The sequence below is a fragment of the Anopheles gambiae genome, chromosome 2 (genome assembly GCF_943734735.2).
Source record: "Anopheles gambiae chromosome 2, idAnoGambNW_F1_1, whole genome shotgun sequence".
Lineage (NCBI taxonomy): Eukaryota > Metazoa > Arthropoda > Insecta > Diptera > Culicidae > Anopheles > Anopheles gambiae.
In genome coordinates, this window is record NC_064601.1 from 51859950 (window position 1) to 51872544 (window position 12595).

The 12595-nt window shown below is 40.1% G+C and overlaps 1 protein-coding gene across 2 annotated transcripts in view; it reads right to left on the bottom strand.

The window, feature by feature from the left end:
• Positions 1-12595, bottom strand: part of LOC1274096 (sodium-dependent phosphate transporter 1-A) — a 41308-nt gene that overhangs the window by 20946 nt on the left and 7767 nt on the right. The window contains exon 1 of one of the 2 annotated variants that reach the window (XM_061650183.1): positions 335-449. The exons of the other annotated variant lie outside the window; for it this stretch is intronic. The gene's annotated coding sequence lies outside the window, so the exon portion shown is untranslated. Of the gene's footprint in view, positions 1-334; positions 450-12595 lie in introns of those variants that run through there. 2 annotated transcript variants of the gene reach the window in all.

Below are 12595 nucleotides of genomic sequence, written 5' to 3' on the forward strand. Positions count from 1 at the left end.
GGTAAAGGAGCGTAGCACGAAACTTCCCATTCTAGCAGTTCGCACCGTAAGGGTGAGGGTTGTTGCACTACTACACAAGTCTAACCCCACGTTCCCACTCTAACTTACCGCCGGCAAGGTCTTTTCGAAAAAGCGAACTTTTTAAGACTCTTCACACACACACAAACGCACTCACAAACATGCATGGAAGACGTTTTCACACTGTGGCACGAGACTCGCACCGTTATTGAGCTCTGCGCTCCAGTATGCTCTCGGCTGTTGATATGATACGATCGAGATCGAAATCAGGTGCGCCGGGCGAGCGAAAATGTCTTAACGTTCCTTTGGGTCTTACCTCACATGAACTTCACATGACGTCAGTAATGGTGGTAATCTTCAATAATAAATCTGAGCGTTGAATCGTTGATCCGAAATCGAGTAGTACACTCAGTACAGTGCGCCGAACTGCTTGGGCAAGAGAGTGCGTGTTTCAGAAACTTCACCACAACTAACGAATCGTGCAAAGCAGTGATGATCACGTGCTGGTTTCGTGCGTCACTGACGAACACGCATACAGAGAAAATCGAAGTTCATTAACAATCCGAAGCGGCTCGTGTTGGGATCAGTTGTCGTGATGCGAGCCATAAAGAGAGCGAGAGAGAGGGGTTAGTTGAGCTGATAGTGATGATTCTTCACACTGAGCCGGTTTGTTAAAGTATGAATGAATGTGGTTGAGCCATCAATGATCCAATACAACACAACGCAACACACACAGAGATGTGCCATTGATCGGTACATCAGGTGCCAATGAGTTATATAGTTATACTGATCAACAAGCAAGATCACTGCGGACATTGTCGTTCATTAGCGCCGTTATAGCGAAGAAACAAGTTCCACAAAAGCTGATTCGTGTAACAGGGTTATTAGTCCAAGTAAAATACTGTCATCTTCATTTTGTATTTTCGGCCCGACTCAAAAAATCCTGCTGTAAGTGTAATAGGACAAGAAAACTTTGTTGTCATTTTTCACATTTTTCTACTAATTTACTCATTTTCTGAGCTTTTTTCATTTTCTGAGCATATGCCTGCGACAAGCAATCACGTACTGTTAATGATTAATATTGTTTTCATCAAACACCAGCAGTAAATGCAAATCCTTCTATCGACTTTAACAGAAACAAAATCATCCCTGGAGCGAATCAGATATGAGCCTGTTGAATTCCGATCTTCAGACCAGTGATCAATCGTGATGTGACAGAAAAATAGGCTGGATAAATTTTAGCGCACATTAAGATTGAAATAGTCCACAGATGTGTTCTGGGACTGTATCGACACTGGCATGTTTTGCTTCATATTCACCCACTGTTCATATTTCTGACTGTTTGCTATTGTTAGCTTGCCAAGATTTATAGCTACTGAATTGATTACTTCATTGAATTATTTGAATTCAAAATACTAACAGCTGATGTAAGTCAGTCCTGAAAATGAGGAGGGCTCGATCCATGCGGGACTTGAACTTGAATGATGGGCACATGTTGTTAGGCCGGGCGTGGGGACGACTGTAGCACGGGAATAGATTTTAAACGTTTAGTGCCGCTTAAATCAAGGGTCTCCATATTGCCCCGTGGTCCCATAAAATGTTACGTACGACCATTCCAATGATTTCTCATCAATTCGTCACTCTTTAATTGCACGCAAAATCACCGCAGTTATAAAAACGTGACTGGAATGCGCTTAAAAATGGCGTGGTGTCCCTCTCATCGTCCCGTTTCCCGTCGCCTGCAAAAGCTGAGGAAATATCGGCAATATATTTACATCCGCAATTGAGCGATTTTTGACAGATGTAGCGAGGGGGTCTGGGGGACAGATATCTAATCGGTAATACGTCGATGCCAGCTTATGCGTGGAGGGTGCGAAAGATTGCCAAAACCTTCAACAGCAATCAAATACCGATCCGTCATCGGTCGACTCGAGTACGCCGGGATGGTGATGGTTTCGGTTCGAAGAAATCAGCTCAATTGGAATGAATGAGTTTTCGATTGGTAAGCTTATCGGGAACCCATATCAAGCCTGCGATAATAAAGCTTTACCACAGCATGTCGTGACTGGCACGGAATGATGGCGGTGACGGTTATATTTCACCATTCGTTAAGCTTAGGACATTTGTTTAACGTTCGATAAACGTACATTCCGATTAAAACGTACATTCCGTGAACACGGTTCTTTCTGTTATCCTTGTGTTCAACTAAATGTTCTGCCCGGGTAAGGGGTTTCCAACTGAATATGAAATTAAATCTGAAACGAATCGTGACCCCATACGCATACTAACAAATCAACAGACAAGCCCACTGCTAAGACAGCGAAGCCTAGGCCACCGAACAGAGATATATCTACGATAAAAGTATGACGCTTTAATACATTTGTTTATTTTTCGTCGTGCGCCATTGTTTACTTGGCTTGGTGCAATGAGCGCAACATTTACTCATCACATTCAAATGCATTAGATTGTTATATGTTCTCTCCTACATTGTAATGATCTCGGTGTTGAATCTAGCTTTAAAACTTCCACCAGCTGCTACTCCAGGAGCCACATTTTTACTGCAAGCTGGAGAAGCAAACAAACGGAAGCTGCAATCTCGCACTTTGCTTCGGGGTAAGGGGAATAAGCGGACTTCATCGTATATATGTATCTGCAGCACATTTACTGTCGTGGTGTTTAATTGCGCTCTTCTCCATAAAAAAAATACAAATAAAACAAAAAAGGGCGACATTTTACTGTTGCATAGGTAGAGTTTTTTTCTGCACCAGAATGTCCATCACCACTGACCTTAATTGTGCATGATAAGGTGCAGGTAAAAAGCACATTAAAAATGTATTTTTTATCATTCTACTTGTGTGCATGTATATAGCAGAGACACTTTTTTTTTTGTACAGTTCAAATATTGGTCTGGAAAACATAAATTTTCCATGGATATCATACGTATTCTCAAATTTTACGAGTAATTCAAAACGATACTTTGTCGAATGACCCGCCCGAAAACACACCTTTGGCAAAATCTTCTCAACGTTGCTATTTGCACCGAACCAATAATGACAATGTATGTAGGTCACGTATGGTACAACCGCATCGCAATTGCCGTAATCTACTCTACACAGATATGCATGAGGACATCTGTCTGCTGCGTAGCATATGTTTTCGCAATGTTATCGCTTGATACCCCTTTTTCTAGCGTAAGATTTGATCTACGCTTTTACGTTAATCCAACCAATTGGCAAATGCGTACGCTGACAACTAAGATAAGCGAACAATCGTCCACACAACTGTAAAACCCACAACAACCGGTGAAGCTGTACACCTTTCGCAATAGCAATTGATAAAGTTTTCATTTGCTATCTTATTATTGGCAATTATTGGCGTCATACTGTAAATACGCACCTGGTTATTTCACGCCATCTAGAACAATTAAATAGCGCATCAGTTTTTCTATGAAACGAAAGGAAGTCAGAGTCATTTTACATCAGGTGAACAAGAATTTTCAAAAAATGAAAAAAGTTGTAATTCTTAAAAAAATTATATTGTATTACCTAAAAGGACACAAATAACTGAATAAAATACTATAATATGGTTACGTGCGCTCGGGACAGTTAACGTGGTGTATTACTCTGTTGAACTTTCTATGTGATGTTTATGAGCAGCTTTTTTTTAATTTAAGACCTATTTACACTAGTCGAAGCAGAAAACGCGTTAAGCAAACATTACTCCAATCCAAATCCATGATTGAATTAGTTATGTAGTTATGAGTAGAACTTGTCGGCTTAGTATTGGATCAATAAAAAATTTATAGTAGAAAAAGGTTATTATAAATGGAATGTGTAGGACAAGACATATACACTGACGAACAATTGAAAATAAACATACATCCATTTTTTGTTGTATAACAAAATAAGCTATCCTTTCTTCATCAAACGCGCGTGCTGTCAAGTTTGTGAGTCAAAAAACGAAAACAAGAAAACGTTGCACAGTACGTACCGCAACAGCTGCAAAAGTGACGGAAGCGCAACACCAAAGCCAGCTGACCGGACAGAGGTCATTTCCGCCACTAGAAGAGCATGAAAAACGAGCACACGTGAAGATCATTTAAAAAGTCGGTTCGGTACACTTTCACAGAAAAAGGCTACGAGTTTAACCGTACACCACTGAACTTCCTTGTCCAGCCAGATGTAGGACAAAGAACTTTTCCCCTACAATCTCCGGTCATAGGATGATGGGGGAGGGGGAGGTGGTAAGGGGGATATGACTTTTCGCTGCAAAAGAAAAGCAACAACACGTTCGAAAGAAAGCTGAAAAAATCCACTTCGGAGCATGCTCTTCGAGGAATTTTCAATTTATTTCATTTTCCCGCCCAACTCGGCACTCTCACACGCACACTGTTAGCCTTGACCGTAAAATCTAAATTTAAAAGGACGCACCAACGTCAACGGCACCAACTGTTGGTGGCCTCCACCAACGGTCTACCACCAGTCCAGTTCGGCGGCGGCGGTGGTGATGATGATGATGATGTTGGGGGGGTGCGGTGCACTGATGACCGATCAATTTTTCTTGGTGCAGAACAAACAGATACTGCAGCGGTGGTAGTAGAGAAAGAAAGATACACAAAACTGCGGAACAAATCGCCGCATGGTGATGCACTGAGCGAATTGAAAACGATTGATGAAGCTGGAAATGGATGAATATAAATGGAATGCAAATGCACGTCACGCAGCAGCAGTGAACTTGATTTGGAACGTCCTGCAAAGGGATGGGCACATACCCCACCGCCATAGTAAACAAGCGACTATATTACTAAGCCAATTGCAGAGCTCAGCAGAGATTTTCCTCCTGCTGAAGCAATTTTCAAGTTCATAACCTAGTTACTGTTTACGTTTCGTGTCATTGCTGTTTATGCCCAACTTCCCGGCGCGTATGATAGCGAGGCGCACATTTCCAAGTCTGCAAATGACCCATAAAAGGGACTAATGCTGGTAAACATGCAACTGTTGCAGCACAGCACAACATTGTCAGGTCAATATTGTTGTTTGTCTGGTGTAAATATTTTCATATACCAGGCTTTATTCAGCGATTGTAAGATAACAACAGTGACTTTAATTACAAGGTGAAGAGTTTGGATGTGTTTATACTTTTATTAGACTCTAAACTTACCAAAAACTTGTTACAGAATAAGGTGAAACATTTCAAATGTGCTGCATTTTTAGTTTGTTTTATAATATCAACATTACTGCGAATATTACCATACTTATCTGGCATTTTAAATGGCGCCAAAATGCAATGCAACCGGAGCAATACCAATCCTACCAACCCTACCCCAGCTGACGGATCATTAATCATGCAGACACCTTTCAGCAGGTTAATTTCCAACTAACGCTGGACTAATAAATTTATCCCTCCGTGCAAACCACCGGGTACACTACCGACCACACCCTTTGATTGTACACCCTCCCGAGGGGAGGAGGTCAGTCAGAACAAGCCGTCGTACCGCTGAGCGAGTTTTGCACCCTGCCGATCCATTGGCAATTTATTCGCAGTTAATGTATCTCCTCTTTTTAATCTACCACAGCTGGCTGCAACAAGTCACGAATATTTCTTGGAAAACGTTATTCCGGACAAAAAGAATCAGAACGAACAGCAGCAGCAACCAAGGGAAGCTGAAGGACAGGCAGTAGTGTCGCTCGCTGTGCAAACGGGAATAGGATGTAGAACACGGTCAATTGAAAAACTGTCGATTTTGCCAACAACAACAACAACAACACCAAAATTTACTTTTAGTGCTGAAAAGAGTGGTATAAAAATCAAGAATTTTTAAACACAGCAGGACACTGACTGGCATTGAAGAAAAAGCAGGATTCTTAACCATTCTGCTTTCCCACTTCTTTACCACGCTTTAATGAGATCGCACAAAACTGGTATTTTTTTAAATATATTCAAAGCCTAATCCTGATTTTATACTGCCATTTAGCGTTGCATTGCACATAACTCATGCGCTTTGGGTGAAAAATGCATTCTGCATTCTTAACCAGTTACGCCGCCCGCTACCATATATGTAACGAGGTTCAGCAATTCTTGAGATATTTAAAGGCAACCGGAACCGTCATCTTCAGCGACTCAGTTGCTTTTCCCTACCCAGTAAAATTTCAAACAAGGTACAATAAGTGTGCATAAATAATTTTGGCTCCTAAGCCATGTCGAGGAATTTAACCAGTCAGTCACGTGTGTTTCGTAGAAAGGCGTGAAAGAAACGGTGTGTGTATCATACCATCATGGAATGATTTCATGAAAATACTAATAAAAATATACGCAAATTCCAATAACCGAAGGAATATAACCGGCCACCTTAGCAACTCGTTTTGGCAGGAATGGAACGTAAAAATCAGTTCGGAAACAGTTTCAGAGGGTAGGGGCAAGCACGGTAAAGGGTGGGCGTGCTTTTGCAAATGTGCGGTTTTGTAATGCTCGGTTGTTTTGTACATTTAAAAAAACGAGCAAAAAGCCAATCTGGCGAAGGTCAGCACTTAGGAAGCACGTGCGCTTCTGCCACCCGTTTAACGGATACCAGATACCTCTTTTCTTCTACAGTTGGCCTTTCAAACACCTACACGCAACAGGCTAACGTTGCACGCAAACAACAACACAAAGTTAAGAAGCGGTTGGAATCAAATGCAAGGCAGACAACAACAACAACCTTACCGAGAAGCATTTTTATCGGCAATATTAAAGTACAACCACATCGATCGTATTTCTATAGAACAAGATACTAGTGAAGCATGGCGGCGATAAAAGATATTACACACTTTAAAAAACATTCAAAAATAAAAAAAATAAAACAACATGTTTAACAACTGGTATTAAAACATAGGTGCAACATACATACAGCGAAACTTAGGGTAAATTACTACAACACTTGCTCTTACCATAACTTAGTGGCGGTTCATGGTGAACTTTGGATTTCCATTGACATGAACATCAACCCCTCCGTTCGGACAAGGACATATCAAGACCGGATAAGCAAGAGCACACATCCCGCCTGCTACAAGCTAGCTATTTGGAAACGATAGAAGGTTCCTGCCAGCTTAATTAATTCCAAACAACTCCGCCAACCATCTCACGACCACTTTGGAAGAAACGAAATAACGTCTGTTTGGAATCAGGATCCATGTCAAGTTCGCAGTTATTGACAGTGAAAAGATTTACGGTGCATACTCGCTCGCTACCGTTGCAGGATTGAGCCAAACTCGAGTGGCATCGTCAAGAGAATACAAAAACAAACGTTTTATAACATAACAGTGCCTTGTGGGAGAATGCATCGGGGCAATCACGCGATACTTGCCGTTCGGTCAAATTACATACGTCGCAAAATTAAACTAAAGATAAAAAAGAAACGAAATCTGCTTTTGAATCATTTCATTGCTTTGCTTGGCATTGTTGTTCATTCATTCCAGTAAACACACTATTTATACCAATTAAACGAGACAAATCTTCAATTGTTGTTATTTAATTTCATTTTATAGTTATGTATGAAGCGGGTACACTAGTACACCACAAAAAATAATTAATATACCGTGTCTATGTTTTAATGAGGCATATTCTTTACGTGAAACATGTAAGCTTATAGTCAAATATCATGTATGTTTATTACTAACCTAACACGATACAATCTCTCAAGCAGAACAAAACAGTGCATATACATGTGTTTGTCCGTACTTTCAATTTCGAAACAAAGCATAACACGTAAACAGGATGTTTAACCAAGACACAAACGTTGCCGTCAATTGCAATGAACCCGGATAAGCATCAGTCATCATAAAGGAAAGATAGGTGCAGATGTAAGAAAAACAACAAACAGTAAAATTCTACTATCGTGTTCAGAGCAAGGGCAAGGACGGGGAACACTAATCATGCAACACACTTCATGTTTGTTGGCTTTCAGATAAAATGTAACACCAAACAGTGCATATAGCTCTAAAAATATCCGGGTCCAAAGATGGCAATAACAATAACAACATACTAAAATAACAAATGCGTGACCTTAATTCAGTATTTGATAAAATTAACTCTTCCATCTACTACCATGTTTCGGTTCAGCTTTTATAGTGATGTAGCGAAGTGTAGCGGATAAGTAAGTAAGTAGCGAAGTGTAGCACACAGAAACGATTATTTGTATTCTAATGTGAAGCAATGAAAAACAAAAATTGTTTCAGTAAAAAATATAAATTTTACGTTGTTCATCCGTCAAAATACATCAATATCAGCATGTTATGAACATCTACCAAACATATGACAGAATATCTCAGAATTTCGTAGAACATTTCGAGTTTTCCCAATCAAATACCAATTTACGCGTATTCCATATATTGTGAAATCAACGATCCAGCCTAATACCAATTTTTTAAATTGTATTTAAAATGATAAAATCAATGTATAAGCCAGTTCAAGTCCTGTGCGACCGTGTAGGTCAAAAAGGGAGATACAAAGTTTTTTCTGCATTTATTTGCACCACTTAACGCGGTACGCACTTAAGTCGATACGGTTTTCTCCAATCACATTTGATTGCCGATTGCCTGAAACATGGGTCTCCCAACTACGGCCCACGAGACGTATGTGGCCCTCGAGAGTTTGTAACAAGGCCCTCGATGACTTTGTAAATGCTTAAACAAAAAATTTATAATTTTGAAGATTTTTATGAAAATCATAAATTTTTAATTTTCAAGACGAAAATAAAGTTTCAATAATATAAAGCTGTACAATGTTGATACATTCCGATGGTAATTTCTTAATAAAAGGAGATTTAAACGTTAGTTCATTATCTAAAGATAGCGTTAAAATGGTAATCAACAACGATGTGTATGAAGCAATGCACCCCGCGAAGTGCAAAGTTCGGAGTCCCCATAAATTCATATAAAAATGTTACATGAATTATAGATTTAAAAAATAACACAAATTACATTTCAGTTGTATAAGCCTTAGTTCATACAGTATTTTTAACAACCTTTTTTGTTTCTCACTAGTCTCACTTCAAGGAATAATGCAGTACGGCACTGGTTCGGCCACAAAATTCTGGCATTATTGATGTAGGAACGTTGGTTCTATATTACTTCTACTCTTTGTGAACATTTCCAACAAGAATCGTCCATCATCATCCTTCATTTGACCGGCTTTTTTCATACTATACGTTGGTACGCTTTAATGCAACGCAAAGCAAAGGCAAACTGAGAAAACACAATTAATTATTCGTTCAACCAAACCCACAATATGTCGCATCTGGTTTTTCTTTCCTTTACCCTTTTTTCTCTCAAGTTATGCTCTATTGATAGATGCTTCTACAATTACCGTCTAAGCGAAATGATACATCACTCCAAGGACGTTTTGCTTTCAGCCTTAGCTTGCAAACTATTCCTCGTATCATTCATTCTAGATCCCCTTTGCCGACTATTTGAGCGAATGGCATTGGAATAGAACATTGCTCGAGGACAACATTTCGCACTTCACATTCCACACGTAGGGGAAGGCCCAATGCGGATTTTTGCAACTCTTTCCGTTGCTCTATTCACAAATACGGCAAAGAAGAAGCTGCGCCGCATCCTTATGGTTTCGTTTCATCCTTTTGTTTCGACAGTGAATAATGGTTGAAAATAGTTAGCAGCCTTTTCCAAACTGCAAAGACTCAGATATCTACTGAAACGATTAGTTATGAGAAAGAAATCGGAAATACACATCGACGCATTCCGTGGTAAGATGATGTAATATTGTTGTTGTTCTCGCATTCTTATTTAATGTGATGATTACCTGTCTAACAAAAACAAAATTTAAGATCACGCGTTAGCAATCTTCTATATGGCGTGGACATGCCGGCTTAACAGGGTACTACGCAGCCGTAAAGTCAGTCCATTCTAGGCTTGAACCCACGACGGGCATGCCATTAAGTCGTACGAGTTGACGACTGTACCAAGGGACCGCCTCGCATTAGTAAGTTTTGTTTAAAGATTCGTGTTAAATTAATAAAATAAAATACCGTACCATTTCTATGATCAACAAGGCGCAACAACTTATTAACCATCATCGGGACACATCATAACAGGCCAACCAATCAGTGTCTACCTTTTCCGCTTATTAACGGTTGACCGGGCGGGAAAGAAAAGCGACAGACTGGCACGTTGCTAACGCCCGTGTCCTTGGTGAGCACAAAATTGTTGCCAAAGCCAATGGACGCTAATTGCTGACGAAGGTAAGGCTTCAGAAATAAAAGGCAGACAGGCAAGTACACACAACAGAAGCCACTCGAGGTGGCTGGGCAGTGGAGCACGACGGATGTCTCTCTTTCCATGGGCAAAGACGAGAGAAAATATAAGGCAACAACAACACGCCACGAGTGGTTAACACACACAACTTCCGAACCCGGCCGGTAGTTTGGTTAGCCCCGCCAATGCCTTCGCTAACACTCACGGCCATTGGATCACAGGGATGGGAAGAGAATCTGGTTCTACCTTTCCGGTGCTAGTATGCTAGGTTCAATTTGTCCCACCAGCTTCGTGTGCGCTGCGCGTTGCTCTATCACCTGCGCCGCACCCTTGTCAAGTACATTACATTATTTGTAAGCGCCTGCTTTTTTTTTTCTTCTTTCATCTATTCGCATCTTATGCTGGCTCACGATGCTGCGAACCTGTCGACGACCGGCGACGGCTACGGAGCACTCACACTACCTGCCTGTTGGCGGCACTTATGCTACTCTCGAAGCCCATTATGCTGTCCATTTGCGTCACAATTTGCACAAGGTCACGACATGAAAGCCCACGAAGTAGAGAAATAGGATTGAACCGGCACCGGCAAACTTCAGATTAAGAAACAGTACACCGATTTACTGGTGGTATTGCTTTGCTTTAACTGACATTTACAAATATCTTAAAGAGTTTACCAAAATTAGTTTTACTTGGTTGCACAACTACATCAACAGTTACTTTATTGAATAATTACAAGCATAATCTTTTTTAGCAGAAGACAAACAAATGTGCAAATATTTCTCGCAAGTCCTTCGTAACTTACGTAGATACATTCGATCGTACCACCACTATAATATGGCGGTTGCACACAAATACCTCGTCCGAATAGAACAATAAAATCCATAAATTTTTCCTCAAACTCACATGAACACAACACAAGAGTACAGCAGGTTGCGCTGCCATATCAATGGTCTTGAAATGCCACAAGTGAAATCCATAGCTCACGTGGGAAACGATACGGTACGATTATACACGCCTGGCACCGGGACAGGAAACGCCGAAGCGCCGGAAACTGGTGACAGACATCATTCACTCGCACATACTACAAGAAGCTACCATCAGCAATGCCAATGGACTGCAACTGGGGCACGCTGAGCAGAAAGCCAAATCATCAACGCAGTGCTGCAACTGGAGCTTTGGCTGCGGGCACAAACTGAATTGAAGTAAACACAAGAGAATATTCCATTGTCTTATCTGAAACTTTGCTACATGCAATATAACAAGAAGCTTTAATACAAAGATTAAATTAATTTACAAATATCTGCAACGAATAAATCATATTTTAAACATATTTTATAATGCGACAAGCATATCTTCTATTTTACACCAATCGTTTTCATCTGATCTTTTCTTAAAAATTTATGATAAAAAGGTCGTTCGCTATTCAATTAGTGTATTTTCATTCATTCTTTTTTTTTTATTTATTAAATCATTTATTTAATTAATTAATTATTTCAACGGATTCAAAATGATCCATACTTCCATCCAGTATCCCACTACTACAATATATATCCTAAAAAACCCATCCTGACTTTACAACGATTTACCCAAAACTACTATCAAAAACGCCTTTTATACGTTTAAAAAAAGTTTTAAGTGAGGATACACATGCCAGAAAAGAAAAAAATCAGAAACCCTTGATAAAGAAATCTACTTCTTCTTCTTTTGGCTCAACAACCGATGTCGGTCAAGGCCTGCCTGTACCACTACTTGTGGGCTTGGCTTTCAGTGACTTATGGATTATCCCTCATAGCAGGATAGTCAGTCCTACGTATGGCGGCACGGTCTATTTGGGGCTTGAACCCAGGATGGCCATGTGGTAAGTCGTACAAGTTGACGACTGTACTACGAGACCGGCTTCAATAAATAAATAGGCTTTAAATAGATAAAGAAATAGGCTTCAATAATTGCATCCGTTCGAAGTTTTCGTTCTGCAAACAAGCAATTATTTCGAAAAATTCTCACTAGCAATAAACATTAAACACTTTCCATACTACGTCACACTGATTAGGAGCGTAGCATATAGGTATAATAAACACAAATAAAAACACAGAACGTCCATCAAATAGGCTTCAACGAATAATATTTTCATGGTCGGTTCACGGTTGGTCACTAAGGAATGTAAACGTTATTTCCTATTTCACAAATAATCGTTCGAAGCGAGAGAAAAAAGCGTTTGTGATAATGAGCACTGCCAATTAATTTATGATTCATAAATATTTAACCGATGACGTTGATTTGCCAAGCGATCGTTACGAGCTGCTCAATGCTTAGGTTGTGGTTATACC